The 19,859-nt window shown below is 36.3% G+C and overlaps 1 protein-coding gene and 1 long non-coding RNA gene across 2 annotated transcripts in view; both read left to right on the top strand.

Moving 5' to 3' along the window:
* Positions 1 to 19,859, top strand: part of iglon5 (IgLON family member 5) — a 393,843-nt gene that overhangs the window by 164,134 nt on the left and 209,850 nt on the right.
* LOC141378121 (uncharacterized) lies at positions 14,712 to 18,571 on the top strand. Its single transcript, XR_012391855.1, has 2 exons — positions 14,712 to 18,377; positions 18,439 to 18,571. It is a non-coding gene; the product is annotated as an uncharacterized lncRNA (long non-coding RNA).

Genomic DNA, 19,859 nt, shown 5'->3' on the forward strand with positions numbered 1-19,859 from the left:
CACTCACTCACTCACTCACTCACTCACTCACTCACGCATTAATTCACTCTCTAACTTATTTTTTTAATTCATTGATTGATTCATTAATTCATCCATTCATTGTTTCATTAATAAATAAATAAATCATATAATTAAATAAATCACTTGTTGATTCACTCATATACTGAAGTATCCATAAAGTAACTAACTCACTTAATAAGTTGCTTACTAACCTATTCATTTATTGACTAATTCATTATTTAATTAATTCGTTGTTTCATTAATGAATGAATGAATCAATCAATTAAATCCCTTATTGATTCACTCACTCACTTATTCATTCACTCACTAACTTATTCATTTATTAATTGATTCATTCATTCGTTCATTCATTGTTTTATTAATTAATTAATTAAATCACTTATTCATTCATTCATTCATTAATTCACTCACTCACTCACTGAATTACTCATTCACTTATTCAATTGTTCACATACTTGCTTTTACATTCACTCACTTACTCATTCACTCAGTCATTGACCTTCTCATCCATTCATCATTCATTCACTCACTCACTTGCTCATTCATTCACTCACTCAGTGAGCTCACACACACTCATTCATCATTTAGTGTTTTATATTATTATATTTGTATATATTGATTGATTCATTGATTCATTCATTGATTGATTGATTGATTCATTCATTCATTCATTCATTAACACTCATTCATGGTGTATTCTATAATATCATTATGCAATTGCCAATTACAACGCCTAAATGAGCTCCTAACAAGTTAATATGTTAATTATCAGCGCCACACTTCCAACATCCAATCAAAACAACATCAAAAACAGGATGTTAAAGGAGAAACATTAGACACGAGTCTCCATCCCGGCCCTTCGTCAACCAAGACGAAGAGGTGACTTTCAATTAACTCAACTACAGTAATTAATCAGTTACCAGTAATGAAAACAGTAAACAGTGTATCCCGTCAGCGGCCGCTCTGCATTAGCATCTCATTTAAATATGCTGCTCCGCAATATTTCCCCTTCTGTCTCCATCCGTCCTCCATCTTTCCCACTTTGGGGATGGAGATGATGGGAGCAGATTTATGGGGATCGACAGGCTTTTAGAGCAGCTCTTGGAAAGGCTTGAAAAGGTAAATTGGAGGTGTGTGTGTGTGAGCAGATCGCGCTGCTTTAAGAGACGCGCCAATTTCTTCTTCTTTCTGATGAAGAGGGAAGGTGCTTGATGATCAGGTTAAAGACTAAACACACTTTGGCTTGAGCTTAAACTGGAGCACACCTGCTGACACACATACCCATGCGCGCACACACACATGCATGTGCGCTTACACGCACACAGAGCTGGTACAGCAGACACATGCACATGCCGAGGAGTATTATTGTTAATATCTACCTAATTTCTTATATCTATGCTAGAATCCTGCTAGCAACATATCAATTCATACTAGAAACATACTAACAACATACCAGTTCATACTAGAAACATACTAACAACATACCAGTTCATACTAGAAACATACTAATTACATATCAATCAATACTAGACATATACTAATTACATACCAATCCATACTAGAAACATACTAACAACATACCAACTCATACTAGAAACATACTAACGGTATGCCAATCCATACAAGAAAAATACTAACAACGTACCAGTTTATACTAGAAACATACTAATTACATATCAATTCATACTACACATATACTAAATACATACCAATTCATACAAACAAAAAACAGTTACATATCAATTCATACTACACACATACTAATTACATCAGTTATATTAGAAGCATACTAATTACATATCAATTCATACTAGAAACATACTAATGACATGCCAATTAATTCTAGAAGCATACTAATGACAAGCCTATACATACTAGAAACATACTAGCGACATACCAATTCATACTAGAAACATACTAACGACATGCCAATCCATACTAGAAACATACTAACAGCATGATAATTCATACCAGAAACATACTAACGGCATACCAATTCATACTAGAAACATACTAACGGCATATCAATTCATACTAGAAACATACTAACGACATGCCAATTCATTGTAGAAACATACTAACAACATACCAATTCATACTAGAAACATACTAACAACATACCAATTCATACTAGAAGCATACTAATGACAAGCCTATACATACTAGAAACATACTAACGACATACCAATTTATACTAAAAACATACTAATGACATGCCTATACATACTAGAAACATACGTATAACATACCAATTCATACTACAAACAATCTAATTACATACTGATTCATACTAGAACGACATACCAATCCATACTGGAAACATACTAATGACACACCAATCCTAACTAAAAACATACTAATGACATACCAATTCATAGAAACATACAAATTTTATACCAGTTCATAATACAAACATACTAAGTACAATTATGCTAATGACATACCAATTTATAGAAACATAGTAACGGCATACCAATCCATACTAACAAATATACTAATCATACTAGCAACATGCTTATTCATGCTATAGTCATTCTAACAACATGTTAATCTATGTCGGAATCATGCTAACAACATGCTAATTCATGATAGAAACATGCTACCAACATGTTAATTCATGCTAGAATTATGCTACTTGTACATGTGCAATGACAATGAAGTTGTATCTAATCTAATCTAACAACATGCTAATTCATGCTAGAATTATGTTACAACATGCTAATCCATGTTGGAATTATGATAATAACAAGCCAATAACTACTTGTACATGTGTAGTGACAATAAAGTTTAATCTAATCTAATCTAACAATATGTTAATTGATGTAAGAAACATGCTAACAACAGGCTGATTCATGTTGGAATCATGCTATTACCATGGTAATTCATGCTAGAAACATGCTAATTCATGCTAGAATCATGCTGCTTGTACATGTGTAATGACAATGAATCTAACAATATGCTAATTCATGCTAGAATCATGTTAACAACATGCTAATCCATGTCGGAATCTTGCTAACAACATGCTAATTCATTCTATAAACATGTTAGCAACATGCAAATGTTTGCTAGAAACATGCCAACAACATGCTAATTCATGCTAGAATCATGCTATTTGTACATGTGTAATGACAATAAAGTTGAATCTAATCAAATCTCATCTTACAACATGCTAATTTATCCTAGAATCATGTTAACAAAATGCTAATTTATGCTGGAATCATGCTAACAACATGCTTATTCATACAAGAAACATGCTCACAACATGTTAACTCATGCAAGAAACATTAACAACAAGCTAGGTCATGTTGGAATCATGTTAACAACATGCTAGAAGCATGCTAGCAACATGCTTTTTTGCTTGAAACATGCTAACAACATGCTAATTCATGCCGGAATCATGCTACTTGTACATGTGTAATGACAACAAAGTTGAATCTAATAAAATCTAATCTAACTACATGCTAATTTATGCTAGAATCATGCTAACAGCATGGTAATTCATGCAAGAAACATGCTCACAACATGTTAACTCATGCAAGAAACATTAACAACAAGCTAATTCATGTTGGAATCATGTTAATGACATGCTAATTCATGTTAGAAACATGCTACCAACATGCTAATTCACACTAGAATAATGCTACTTGTATTCCCTGCTAAAAAATCCAGCTTAAACCAGCCTAGGCTGGTTGGCTGGTTTTAGCTGGTCGACCAGGCTGGTTTTAGAGGGGTTTTGGCCACTTCCAGGCTGGTTTCCAGCCATTTCCAGCCTGGTCTTAGCTGGTCGGGCTGGAAAATGACCATCTAAATCCAGCTAAAACCAGCTTGACCAGCCTGGTTTAAGCTGGACATAGCTGGTTTTGGCTGGGCTCCCAGCCTGGCTAGACTGGTCAAGCTGGTTTTAGCTGGTCATCTCCCAGCCTAACCAGCTAAGACCAGGCTGGAAATGGCTGGAAACCAGCCTGGAAGTGGCCAAAACCCCTCTAAAACCAGCCTGGTTGACCAGCTAAAACCAGCCAACCAGCCTAGGTTCGTTTAAGCTGGATTTTTCAGCAGGGTTGTCATGACAATAAAGTTTAATCTAATCAAATCTAATCTAACAAAATGCTAATTCATGCTAGAATCATGCTAGCAACATACTAATTCATGTTGGAATCATGTTAAAAACATGCTAGCGACATGCTTTTTTTTGCTAAAACACGCTAACAACATGCTAATTCATGCTAGAATCATGCCATTTTTAACCACAGACACAGCGATCAACAATAAAGCTTTTTACTGGCTTGCTTCAGTCTTTAAAGAGCTTACATTGTTGACTGCAGGGATCTTAAACATTCTTTTAGACAACTTGATACTTTTTCAAACTAAATAAGCTACTTCCAGTGACACAAGAAGCATGAAGGTCTCTGGTTTGAGTACTGGTGTGGCCAGTTTGGATTTCTGTGTGGACTTTGCATGTCCCGCCCATGTTGACATGGGTTTCCCTTGGTGCATATCCGGCTATTTAATGCATACGAAAACCCAGCATGTTCAGCACACACTATATATATGTCAGTAGAGCATTATCAGTATGTTGTTCTTCATGCTCTCATGCTTCATTGATGAGCGCTGCAGGTCTCAGTATTAGTTTGATCCTTCCTTCCAGAAGCTCAGCCGGCAGCTGATGGTCATTTGAGCTGATGGTGGAGGTGTGTATCAGTGGACAGATGGAGTAAAGCAATGACGGAGGCGTCAGTAAAGCCTCATGATTCTCCTCTCAAGGCCAGAACGTTAACACTCACCCACACACTTCACAACTCTCGGCCTCTTATATAAGCTCAATTCATGCTCGTGTTTTTTAATGATTTCACTCAATAATCAGACAAACAGACAAGGCGCTGGTTGCAGATTGTCTGTGCGTTTGGCCACGTCTAATTGCCTGCGACTCTGAATGAGCAGAAGAAGAGTGTGTGGGGAAATAAGAGTCAATTCAGCATCAGTGCTGTGAATGTAATGACACTTAATGTATCTTCTATTGCCTTTAAGAGTCAGTTGTGGTCATGGCATGGTGGATTCACTCTTTACATCCCTGCTGAAAAGTCCAGCTTAAACCAGCCTAGGCTGGTTGGCTGGTTTTAGCTGGTCAACCAGGCTGGTTTTAGAGGGGTTTTGCCCACTTCCAGGCTGGTTTCCAACCATTTCCAGCCTGGTCTTAGCTGGTTAGGCTGGGAGATGACCAGCTAAAACCAGCTTGACCAGCCTAGCAGGCTGGGAGCCCAGCCAAAACCAGCTATGTCCAGCTTAAACCACGCTGGTCAAGCTGGTTTTAGCTGGATTTAGCTGGTCATTTTCCAGCCTGTCTAGTCTAAGACGTCTAATAAATTTTCACTGACAACCAGTTGTGGAAAGAATACTGAAAAGCATACTTAAGTAAAAGTACCATTACTTGCCTAAAAATGTAGTGTGAGTAGAGTAAAGGTGCTTTCACACCTGTAGTTCGCTTCATTTGGTCCGGACCAAGGGTAATAAATGATACATTGTTGAATCTTCTGCCGTCTTTGGGTCGTTTTCACACCACACTGCTGACTTTGGTCCGAACCAGTTGAAACGAACCAAAATGCAGTCATCTGACAAAATCCACATCTCTCATTGGCCAGATGTTGTTGAACATATTTCCTAAACTGCTTATTGATTGGTCAAAATTTCACGTGCGGGAAAATGCCAGTGAACTCCCGCAGGTAAACAAAACCTTTTACTCTGGAGGGACGACTGCGCTGACTGATTGTATGCCTGCTTTAGACAAACTATACATTACGAAAATGAAGCGCGGCCGCGGCTGGAAAACAGTGTTTAATGCATTGCTCGTCACTTCAGGAGGAGCCATGAATTAATTTAGCTAAACTGCGACATGGTCATCTTGCGGAAATATTACCAACGATCCATCAGGTAATGTTTTCCCCTCTCTCTCTCTCTCTCTCTGTTGGTAAAGCGCTGTCAACAAATATTTTTCCTCCATTTCCCATAATGCGCAGCGCATCGGCCTACGGCAGCTGAATTAGTCCAAAATGCGCAGTACTTTTTGCGGTTGGACCTGTTTTAGTACGGATCATAGTCTCACCACAAACGAACCGATCCAGGGTTCGTTTGAAAGCGTACCGAGACCACCTCTTCAAGCAGGTCTCGGTACGCTTATTTGGTCTGCTTTTGGTGCGCACTCGAATACGATTGCTGCATTCTCACCTGCCCAAATGAACCGTACCAAAAGGGGAAACGAACTCTAGTGCGATTCAATCGAACTAAATAAGGCAGGTGTGAAAGCACCCTAAAAGTACCTGCTGTAAATATTGTTCATAGTAGGAGTAAAAAAGTAGCCCTTTTAAAAGTACTCAAGAGTAGTGAGTATTGCGCTGTTAAACGTTGATGCATTTACATGTAACATGTGGATGTGTGTGTGTAAACGTTATATTCTGTAGTGCATTTAGGTATTGTCCAGCAGGCACACAATGTCATCAGACGTTAATATTAGGTTAGATTTAGGTTGTGATGTCAGGTGACCAAAATGCAATGTCTAGCCAGCACCTAAGGACATAACAATTTTGAAGTCCAATAATGACATCAAATGACGTTAATATTTGGTTAATTTTCGGTTGTTAGAAAGTGACCAAAATCCAATGTCGATCCAACATCTTAAACCAACATCATATTGACGTCAAATACTGACATTTATTCATCAGTTATGGCAACCAAAAATCAACGCCTGATAGATATCATAGTGGTAACGTCCACACAACATCAAGCTGTAACATCATTAGACGTTGATATTTGGTTGGTTTTAGGTTGGACGTTGGACATTAGCCCCTTTCACACAGTGATACCGGTAAATATCCGGTATATAAATATTACCGGTATATTCAAAAAAGCGCTGTTCACACAGGCAAGGACGTTACGGAATTTTTCCAGAAAAGAGCATTCACACATCCATTCCAAAATACTGGTAAATTCTGACATCTTTAACCAGAAATGAGCTCTAAACGGCTGCGCTTGTGTTTGTAAACATTTGATCACATCACAAACTTTGTGGATGGATCAGTATTTTGAACAACTTCGATGAAAACATATAGAGAAACACTTTTGCATGTCGAGATGTACATGATATGTGTGTGTGCCCATGGGCTAAACAAACAACGGCTTATCATAAGCATCTTATCGATAATTAATTACACAGTTGGCATTAAGATGAACATATAAACGTGATCTGACTAATTGCTAGCAGCTACATGTGTCTGGAAAAATATTCTAAGGTTTTTATTCTCACAAACCGCGCGGACGTAAATGCGTCTGACTGTTCTGATTGGCTAAAGCAGACGTCTCACGTCAGCACGTTCTAGACGTGCACGCGCTTATTACGGGAATCTTCCTTCTGCATTCACACAGCGAAGCATTCCGGCAAATTGCTGGTAATACTACAACTTCTCTTTTCGGAAAATAGCCAGAACGAATTTACTGGTATTTTCAAAAAGGACCTGTTCACACATACAACCTTTCCGGAAAATTGCCGGAAATTTTCCGGAAAGGTCTGTATGTGTGAAAGGGGCTATTGACATTGGCCTGACGTTGAGTTAATTGAGTTAGTTCCATTACCAATCAGACGCACCTGAGCTAGCTAATCAATCTCATACTAGGCTTTCTAGAAACATCCGTGCAGGTGTGTTGAGGCAAGTTGGAGCTAAAATCTGCAGGACACCGGCCCTCCAGGACTGTGTTTGGGCATCCCTGATATAAACAGTCTCTGGGTTAATGCGTGTAAAGATTTTGAACATCTTCTTGGGCATCTTCTTTTAATGCTTTCTTACAGTTTGCTGCAATGTAAAGGGCACATGTTTTGAGGTACAGTAGTTCATTATGATGCAATTTACCTTCTATGTGTGATTTGATTGGACAGAAATGACAGGACAGATTTTTCTATTTCCCATAGACAAGAAAAAAAAATAAAGTAGTGACTGCAGGTTGAAGGAAAGTAGTGGAGTAAAAGTACAGATACTGCACTAAAAATGTACTCAAAAGAAAGTAAAAGTACACATTTTTAAAACTACTTCATGAATTACAATTTCTGAGAAAAAAACTATTCAATTACAGTAGTTTGAGAATTTGTAATTAGTTCACATCACTGCTGACAACCCACATTTAGCCTTGTTTTAACCAAGATGTCAATATTCAGACATCTATTAGACATCTTGCTCTGTAATGTTTCTTTTCTGTAAGGAGTCATATTCACACTAGGTTAAACTGTTGGTGTTTCTTTTGTTTCACTGATTGTTTTCTCCGGATTTGCAGTGTCAGGCACTCCGCGATATTTTTTTTTGTACAGTTTTTTGCTCCAGCACACCTGGAAAAGTTGCGGATGCACTGCTGCAGTCAGTGAGAAAGGGCAGAAGTTTGTGGACATGCTGTTCACAGATCAGTGGCTTTAATTGGGTCTGATGTGTGGCACTGAGAGCCGCCTGGACTCCTCTCACATCCAATCAGTCACACACACACACACACACACACACACACACACACACACACACACACACACATAGAGCTAGAGCGCTGCAGTGTTGGTCTCTGTGGGTTTGTCTATCTCTGTCTGTTCTGCTCTCCGTCAGGCTCTGCTGTTGATCACACTGACCTGAGAACTGATTCATCAAATACTCTCATGGTTTCGTGCTGTATTGGTTGGTTGGTGGATGATTCATTTGAGTGAATCAATCGTACTGATGATTCCAGCGAATTGATTCAAAATCTGATTTAGTGATTGTTTGCTCAGTTTTGTGTTGGATGGAATATTTGTCTGAATGTTTCTCAGAATTATTTAGTGAATGAAAATAATTTGATAATACTATTTTGGCTTTTTTTTTTTACATTTAATGAATGATTTAACAATTGCATGATTTGTTAGACGCTGATAACAATAGAAGTAATCAAAACAACTATATTCTGTTTGTGTTTATAACCAAACTAAAATAAATAAATCAAGCAAAATATTGCAAAAATAAATAACAACCTACAACATTTCAACTAAATGTTGAATTTTTTTGTTTGTTTCTCTTGATTTTTCCTCTTTTTTAAGTTTGTATTAAATCTTTTTTATATCAATTATAGGTGTACTTGTTTTTGGACAGTTATTGTAAGTTTTTTGTAAGATAAGCTCCAGATTTGGCTTCAGTAATGACTAATCTAATGTATATGCACAAATATAATATTGTATAGCTTCCTATTGAAAATGTGAATTTAAAAGATAAATTTGTGAGGGGTGTGCTTATATATGCTGAGCACTGTACAAATCATGTATAAATAAAAGTCAGTACTAGATTATTTTGTAAACATAATTTGAAATAAAAATCTATTCCAATTTGTGCAGTTATAATACAATAAACAATCGATAAATAAATAAAAAAATTAAATGGTTGTTTTATTATTTATTGTTTAATTTTTTATATAAGTGCTGTTAGCGCTATAATTATAAATTACATTAAAAAAATGTGTGTGCGTGCTTTACAGTAGTATGTAAATAAACATATTGTGAACGTGATTAATTGTGACAATATAATTCTTCTTACACATTATTTTAAGATAATATTATCTCCTCATTCACTGTAAAATGGTGCTAATAAATGACGATACATTTGCCTACATTATAGATAGTTAATTATACTACTTTATCCTTAGTGTTACAATCATCAAAAATATATTACACTAAAAACCATGGGGGTAAAGCAAATCTGTCTTTGCCATGTATTACTCATTGCATCACTAACACTGACAAATCTGTTATATTTATATACATTTGAAGTCAGAATTCTTAACCACCCTTTGAATTTTCTTAATATATATATATATATTTCCAAAATGATGTTTAACAGAGCAAGGAAATTTTCACAGTATGTCTGATAATATTTTTTCTTCTGGAGGAAGTCTTATTTGTTTTATTTGGGCTAGAATAAAAGCAGTTTTTAATTTTTTTAAACAGCATTTTAGGGACTAAATTATTAGCCCCTTTAAGCTATATCAGGGTTCAACGCTAAGGATTTTTTCTACTGGCCCGATTGGACCAGTGGTTCAGATTTTTACTTGCCCTGCCAAAATTTTCACTGGCCCCATAAAAGAAATAAAAAAGTTAGCCACATATATTAAATAATGTTTCACGAAATAATGTCAGGCGGTTCATTCCACTGTGGCGACCCCAGATTAATAAAGGGACAAAACCGAAAAGAAAATGAATGAATGAAAATAATGTCAGTAGTTGTAGAATTTAAATATTTGAAAAATATTTAGCAGTAAAATATAGCAGTATGGAAAACGTGCACATATTTTATTGCAAAACAAAAGGTGGCTGACTTAAAAGTGACGGCAAACTAAGCAAAACATCACCTTCATTTTTTTCGTCATGCTGTCCCTATTTAAATGTTTCCACAAAGTTAGAAACAGACATTTCCTTTAGCCTCATAATTTAATGTCGCGGTCATGTTGCCGCCTATTAAAATTTAGTGACAAGGCAGCACTGCCCCTATCGGGCCAGTAACAATTCTGTCTACTGTCCCGAGCATCTCTCACACTGGCCCCGGGCCATCGGGCAGTCCTTATTGTTGAGCCCTGTATATATTTTTTTCAAAAGTCTACAGAACAAACCATCATTATACAATAACTTGCCTAATTACCCTAACCTGCCTAGTTAACCTAATTAACCTAGTTAAGCCTTTAAATGTGTTGAAAAAAATCTGCTCTCTGTTAAACAGAAATTGGGGAAAAAAATAAACAGGTTAGGGGCTAATAGTTCAGGGGGGCTGACAATTCAGGGGGGCTATTAGTTCTGACTTCAACAGTACTATTAATTTTTTAAAGAAAAATTACTGGTCACTTCATTTTGATGGTCCGTTTGTGAATTTAAGTTACATTGCATCTACATGCCAAATAATTCTCATTAGATTATAAGTAGACTGTTGGTTGGGGTTAGTGTAGGTTGACATGTTCTTGCAAAGCGTCTAATAGTCAGTTAAATGTCTGTTAAAGGAGCAGTATCAGCAGATATTAAGCTGACAGTCTACTAATACTCAAATGGACCATCAAAATAAAGTGTTACCAGATTACTTATGTAATATTTGAATTTTTGTTTGCACATTTCGTTTATTTACATTTTGTTGTCAGTATTTTTGCGAAAACATCTTTTTTTTTCATGTAATACTTATGCAGCCCTGCACAACACTGACACATTATATTTGTAGATCTGTCCAGCCGCTGTTGTTGATTATTGTTCTTTTATCCTGATTGTAGTTCATGTTGACACGTCTATCTGTTCACCAAACTGAAGGTCTGTCCCCTGCGGAGGCTGGAGGATCAAATCAATCTGGATGGAGAAGCATAATAAAGTTTATTTAACGTTGAGAGTCGGGCAGCGGGTTCAAGCCCTCATTAGGGCAGGAGCTGATGTTTTTTCCACAAGACTACTGATTCAATGTTTGAAAACTTGCTGTAATTATAAAAGGAAGCGAATGGCTGCAGACTCCAGATGAGCTGTTTTTAGCATCTCTGGGTGACTCAGATGCTCACAGTTTGACGCGGCATTTGTTTTTACAGCTACATATCTCCAGTTTTTCAGCCTCAATCCCATAATCCTTATGTTCTGCAGTGGCATCCGTTGCTTCGTTTGGATCTGTTTCAAGATGAAAATAACCCTCTGCAAAAGAAATGCATTAAATGCTAAGAGTTTTTGTCTTGTTTTTAGTACAAATAAGTCAAGAAGCATTTACTGGACAAGCAAAAAATATTGTCTTGTTTTTGGAAAAAATAAGTCAAAATTAAGTGTATTTTCCTTTAAAACAAGCAAAATAATCTGCCAATGGGGTTGAATCATGTAAGATTATTTTGCTTGCCCAATTTGCAGATTATTTTGCTTGTTTAAAAGTAAATCGCATTTAATTTCAACATATTATTTATTTCTTAAAAATGTATCTGCTTGTCTAGAAAATGCATCTTGATTTAAAAAAATGTAGATATTTGTACTTGAAACAAGACAAATCTCTTTAAAAGAAATGTTAATTTTTTTGCTGTGCTGATATATTGTATTTCTAAATTTTATTTATTTATTTATTTATTTATTTATTTATTTATTTATTTATTTATTTATTTATTTGTTTGTTTGTTTGTTTGTTTATTTGTTTATTTATTTATTTATTTATTTGTTCGTTCGTTCGTTCGTTCGTTCGTTCGTTCGTTCGTTCGTTCGTTCGTTCGTTCATTCATTCATTTATTTATTTATTTATTTATTTTTATTTATTTATTCATTCATGCATTTTCTTTTTAGCTTAGTCCCTTTATTAATCTGGGGTCGCCACACCGGAATGAACCGCCAACTTATCCAGCATATGTTTTACACAGCGGATGCTCTTCTAGCTGCAACCCATCTCTGGGAAACATCCATACACACTCATTTACACTCATACATTACGGACAATTTTTAGCCTACCCAATTCACTTATACTGAATGTCTATTGGACTGTTGGGGAATCCGGATCATCCGGAGCAAACTCACAAGAACGCGGGGAGAACATGCAAACTCCACACAGAAACGGCATCTGACCCAGCCAAGCTCAAACCAGTGACCTTCTTGCTGTGAGGCGACAGCACTACCTACTGCGCCGCCACTATTTATTTATTTATTTATTTATTTATTTAATTAATTCATTCATTATTTTACCTGGAATGTCCCACTGAGATACAATACCTCTTCCACCAAGGAGTCCTGGTGAAGACAGGCAGCATAGGACAGAGTTAGAAACACATCACAACACATAGACACACACAAAAAATAGTATAAACCATGATCAATTGTTAAAACATGTGCACTGTTCTAAACTGACAGTCTTTAAAGTATTTAAAATATAATGACAGATGGTATGGATTTCATATGTAGTAAATAGAACAACTAAAGCCAATTCTGGTCGAATTTGATTCATATTGCAATATACACTAAACGGCCACTTTATTAGGTACACCTTACTAGTATGGGGTTGGACCCCCTATTTGCCTTCAAGGCAGGATGGATCCATGCTTTCATGTTGTTGACGCCAAATTTTGACCCGTCCATCCAAATGTTGCAGCAGAAATGGAGACTCATCAGACTAGGCAACGCTTCTCCAATCTACTATTGTCTAATTTTGGTGAGCCTAAGTGAATTGTAGCCTCAGATTCCTGTTCTTAGCTGACAGGAGTGGTGTCCGGTGTGGTCTTTTGCTGTTGTAGCCCATCCGCCTCAAGGTTGGACATGTTGTGTGTTCAGAGATGCTCTTCTGCAGACCTCGGTTGTAACGAGTGCTTATTTGAGTTACTGTTGCCTTTCTATCAACTTGAACCAGTCTGGCCATTCTCCTCAGCCCTAATGCATACCATACTGTACTGTATAGTAACTAACTGTACCGCTCACTGCAAACAAGCCATAATGGAACCTTATTGTACGTTTTCAACCATTAAATTCCACAGACTCCCCATAGGATCATCCTTGGACACTAATACATAAATATTAATATTTTAAGACCTCATTTTATACTGTGATCATTTTAAAAAAGTCCAAGTGTTCTCTTAATATTTTTTCCAAAGCTCTATACATAGACTGGAACAATGGTGAATATGTTTTTATCAGTGCTCTGTCTTAAATTCAGCTGCTTAACAAATGTCCTAATTGGCCCGTGTGGCTCTTTATCTCCATGCAGGGCTGCTAATAAACTACAGTCAGCTAATTAAAGCAGGTCTCTCCCTCTCAGTCTGTCCAGATTCTGCTCTTTCTAGGTCAGTGAGCCGCTCTTTATAATGCCTGAATCTCTCGAAGGCTGACCAGAACATGTTCATCATATTTTCCATTGGCCTCCACAGGATCCATGCTCAATCCTTTGCATTTACAGAGATGATAGTGAGGTTAACACCGTGCCCTAATAACTTACAAAATTCCAGCGACAATCAATTTGTCTGTACTCCTTCACCTCCTATCCAACATTGGCATTGATTGGGGCGGTTCTGTCTGCACCAAAAGCAACGCAGCATGACAGAAACATTTAAATACACCCACTCCACTCCTGATCAAATGGTAAAGGCTTTTAATCTAATTAATACTTAATATATTAAATCTCTCTTTGAGATTATTAATATGCTACTGAGTGACTGATGTTATGAGTCACAGTTTTGACTTTCATTTTCAAAGCATCTTCTAGTCATTTTATTTTTCAGGATCTGAGGTGAACGATCTGCTACTGCTGCGTTCAGTAGTATGGCAATAAAATGCATAATAAAATTGTATTTATTTTCACATAGGTAGCATTTGACACTGAATAAAGCACATAATCGGTACCTGAGGTGATTTTTGTCGCAGTAGTTTGTGCTGTTGTTTTTCCACAATGTCACAGAAATATAATTGGTTTCTAAAATAGAAATTTAACAAATGATAGACATTAATAAAGCACATAATTAGTACCTAAGGTAATTGAATAAACAAATGTATGAAATGCATTGAACAAATAATAGAAATAAATAAAGCACATGATCAGAACCTGAGGTGATTGAAGAAATACATTGAATAAATAGTAGAAATTATTAAAGCACAAAATCGGTACCTGAGGTGATTGAATAAATACTTTGAACAAATAATAGAAATGAATAAAGCACATAATCAGTACCTGAGGTGATTGAAGAAATAAAATGAATAAATACATTGAAAAAATAATAGAAATTAAGAAATCACATACTTGGTGCCTGGGGTGAATGAATAAATAAATTGAATAAAAAAAGAAAGGAAGAAGTCACATAATCGGTACCTGGGGTGATTGAATAAATAAATTGAATAAATAATAGAAATGAATAAAGCACATAATCTGTACCTGAGATGATTGAATAAATAAATTGAATAAATAATAGAAACGAATAAAGATTGATTTAATAAATTGGAGAAATAACAGAACTGAAGAAATCACAAAATCGATACCTGGGGTGATTGAATAAATAATTTGAATAAAAAATATAAATAACAAATCACAAAATCGGTACCTAAGGTGATTAAATAATTAAATTGAATAATAAATAGAAATGAAGAAATCACATGATTGGTAGCTGGGGTGATTGAATTAAAAAAATTGAATAAATAATAGAAATAAATAAAGCACATAATCGGTACCTGAAGTGATTGATTAAATAAATAGTACAAATAATAGAAACGAATAGAGCACATAATCGGTAACTGGGGTGATTGAAGAAATAAATTGAATAAATACATAGAACAAATAATAGAAATAAAGAAATCACATACTCTGTACCTGGGGTGATTGAATAAATAAATTGAATAGAAACTAGAAATGAATAAGTCACATACTTGATACCTGAGGTGATTGAATAAATAAATTGAATAAAAAATAGAAATTAAGAAATCACATAATCGATACCTGAGGTGATTGAATAAATAAATGTAATAAAAATAAATAATAGAAACGAATAAAGATTGATTAAATAAATTGGAGAAATAACAGAAATGAAGAAATCACAAAATCGGTACCTGGGGTGATTGAATAAATAATTTGAATAAAAAATAGAAATGAAGAAATCACATACTTGGTACCTGGGGTGATTGAATAAATAAATTGAACAAATAATAGAAACGAATAAAACACATAATCGGTACCTAAGGTGATTGAATAAATAAATTTAATAAAAAATAGAAATAAAGAAATCACACAATCGGTACCTGGGGGGATTCAATGAATAAATTGAATAAATAATAGAAACGAATAAAGCACATAATCAGTACCTGAGGTGATCTTTGTCATAGTAGTTTATGCTGTTGTTCTGCTGTGACGTCGCAGAAATAGAAAGGGTCTCCAAAATATTATTTGTAGTTAGTTCAGGGTGTAAAGCTGCAGTTAGTAGAATGACAGTACTGTACAGTGATGTTTTAAGGAAATGATTGTCATGTATATCATATATGAAATGCTGTAACAAATTTAAATGTGCATTTTTTTCTTATTATTTATGATATTACATGAAATGTGAATATTTACTAGTTTACTAGTAATGTTGGAAAAGTCATGGAATTTTAGTAATAAAAATGTGCACGGATGCTGAAAGTATCATAGTTGTTGCTCCAGCTGATAGTATCACATCCTTCATAAATTATTTTAATATGAGGATGTGATTATCAAAATTATTTGTAATTATTATCTGTATTATAACCAATGCATTAAATTATGTTTGTAAAAATTTTATTCAACAAAAAATTATTCACGTTACAAAATATTTCTATTTTCAATAAATTGAATTATAAATGTGTTCAAATCAAAATAGTTGCAGCTATTGACCTTATTTAAACACTATATTTTATTATATTTACATAAAATATATTTTGCATTTATTTCAATTTCAATTTTATTTAAATGTTTTTCATTTTTACATTTCTGTTTAACCCTCTGAGGTATTTTTTAAAGGCAGTGCCCCACCTCTCCACCCCCTACCCAACATTAGCATTGATTGGGGAGGTTTGTTTGTCTCCCAAGACATAAATCTACTAAATATACCAAGCCCATTACACCTTCCTTGTATATTCCCCAAATGACAAAAAGTTTCACTTGATTTTGTAGAAAATATTCTAGCAAGAATCTTTCAAATGTCTTCAGAAATATTTAGTACGGGTTTTTTGGCATTTGTCACATCTGTTTTCCTAAATTATACTAACCACACCTTTTTAAATGCAATTGTATACATCCATCTTTGTTGCATATCATTGTAGCCCAGTTTGTGGCAAATAAAATAAAATAACATGATAGCCAAGAGTGCAAATAGAAGAAATAAGCAGAGCATACCCAAAGGCCACTAGAGCCCCAAAACTAATTTAAAATTGCATCAAGATAATTCAGAATATAAAACAAAATGAATGATTCAAAATATAAATGAATTAAAACTAATTTCCTTTCTACTTAAGTTTAAAGAGAAATCTGATCTTAACAAATAACACTAGTGTACAAAAATACCCACAAACCTTGCGAGAAGCGTTTATCTCTGTTCTGAAAGCAAGACAAGCACCTTGCAGTTTCTCACTTTCCTATCAATAACATTCTGGAAAAGAAGCAACAAGAAACAAAGACACACAAGGGGCTTAGGCTATATCAGCTGATTAAATCAAGATGGCACTGCGCCGCTGGGGATTCTGGGTAAAGCCCACCTCAGAGCTGCCCGCTGGCACTTCCTGTGATAAAAACCGGCCTCGTCTGATTGTGGATCGGGTTTGTTCGGTCCTCCAGGGGTGAGATCCTTTGGGTAGCCTTTAATTAGCAACTCATTACGACTGCATGGAGGAAAAAAAACATCTGCTCTGAACGATTATATGAATAAGAAGTTGGATTTGGTAATTAAGACGCATGGAGGGGTCAGTCGGGACTGGAAATGTGGGTCTCGGAGGAGTCGGTCACACCTGGATTGAATTAGTGGAGTTTGAGGATCAACGCTCCACCTTATTGAGTGTAGTCCAATCATCAGGATGGCAATTCACACACGGGTTAAGTAGAGTTATGAACACACTCCCAAATAACAGAGTAGTCTGCTCTTAGAGATTACTTACAAAGCTAACGGCGTAATCTAATCAAGGCTTCTCCCCAGGAAACACTTACTCGAACCACGTGCTGAGAGCAAACAGCAAACACATGCACATGATAGGAAATAAACTGGGGAATTCATGGAGAAGGAAACACGCCTGCTGATTTATATCATTTTAGCACCGGATAGAACATATGAGTTGTACAAATTGTGTTCATGCTTTCAGAATTGAATTGAATCTTGACTTAGATTATAAAACTGGAGATTGGATGGATGGATGGATGGATGGATGGATGGATGGATGGATGGATGGATGGATGGATTGATGGATGGATGGATGGATGGATTGATGGATGGATGGATGGATGGATGGATGGATGGATGGATGGATGGATGGATGTGTACAGTAGGTTGATGGGATGGATGGATGGATAGATGGATGTTTTAATGTGTCGGTTGATTGGATGGATGGATGGATGGATGGGTGGACCGGTGTTTTGGTGTGTAGGCTGATTGGATGGATGGATGGATGGATGGATGAATGTTTTGATGTGTAGGTTTATTGGATGTAAGGAAAGGGGGGAATGATGGATGGATGGATGGATGGATGGATGGATGGAAGGATGCATGGACCGGTGTTTTGATGTGTAGTTTGAGTGAATGGATGGATGGATGGATGGATGGATGGATGAATGTTTTAATGTGTAGGTTGATTGGATGGATGGATGGATGGATGGATGGATAAATGAATGGACCGGTGTTTTGGTGTGTAGGTTGATTGGATGGATAGATGGATGGATGAATAAATGAATGGACCGGTGTTTTGGTGTGTAGGTTGATTGGATGGATGGATGGATGGATGGATGAAAGTTTTAATGTGTTGGTTGATTGGATGGATGGAAGGAAGGAAGGAAGAAAGAAAGAAAGAAAGAAAGAAAGAAAGGAACGAATGAACGAAGGAAGGAAGGATAGATGGATGAATGGATGGATGGACCGGTGTTTTGTTATATAGGTTGATTGGATAGATAGATGGATGGATGGATGGATGGATGGATGGATGGAGGGAGGGATGAATGAATGAATGAATGGGTCTTTTGGTGTGTAGGTTGATTGGATAGATAAGTGGATGGATGGATGGGCGGTTTAATGTGTAGGTAATTGGATGAATAGATGTAGATAGATGGATAGACGGGTGTTTTGGTGTGTTGGTTGATTGGATGGATGGATGGATAGATGGATGGATGGATAAATGTTCTTATGTGTACGTTGATTGGATGGGTGGATGGATGGATGGATGAATGTTCTAATGTGTACGTTGATTGGATGGGTGGATGGATGGATGGATGAATGTTCTAATGTGTACGTTGATTGGATGGGTGGATAGATGAATGGATGGATGTTCTAATGTGTACGTTGATTGGATGGGTGGATGGTGGACGGATGGATGGATGGATGGATGGATGAATGTTGTAATGTATACGTTGATTGGATGGATGGATAGATGGATGGTGGGGGGTACATGGATGTTTTAGTGGATGGCTGATATATTAATGGATTGATGCGTTAATGGATAGGTGGATTGGTTTGAGGATGAATATATGGGTGGATGGGTAGATGGATGGTGTATAAATGGTTGGCTGACAAATTAATGGCTTGAATAGGTGAGGAGAAAAATGAATGGATGGCAGATGGAAGTTCAGATATGTAGGTGGATGGATGGATGGATGGATATTTTTCAATACGTGACCTCGTTGTTTCTTATTTTGCTATTAGTTTTTAATTTACACATTGTTTTTCGATCTATGACGTTGATACTGTTGGCGGAGGTTTAATCCCATAGGTCTATATATCTATTTTATTGGGAGTGCAGTGCACTAGTTTGCACTTTTGAATGTCTGTGGTAATAAAATGTTGCGTTGTATTGTGTTAGGACACGTGTAAGAGTGTGTTAAATGTGGTCCTGCAGTGCACAGATACAGTAGTGCTGGTTAAACTGTGTGTTTCATCAATCCTCCACTGAATGTTTTCTCCTCTTCTTCTGCTCCTCCGGGAGGCTGAAGGGCAGATCATCAGCAGCCCAGCAGATCTGAGACTCATAAACAGCTCCGGCTGCTCAGACCAACACAGGCTTTGATTTAATCTCAGTCAGTGTGTGCAGATTTGCGACACTTGATGTGAGAAACACACTGGTCTGTGCTGCACTTAACCTGTGTGACACTGCGGAGGATTCACTCTGACTGATGCCTGATACTGCA

The sequence above is a fragment of the Danio rerio genome, chromosome 16 (assembly GCF_049306965.1).
Source record: "Danio rerio strain Tuebingen ecotype United States chromosome 16, GRCz12tu, whole genome shotgun sequence".
In the NCBI taxonomy this organism is placed as follows: Eukaryota; Metazoa; Chordata; class Actinopteri; order Cypriniformes; family Danionidae; genus Danio; species Danio rerio.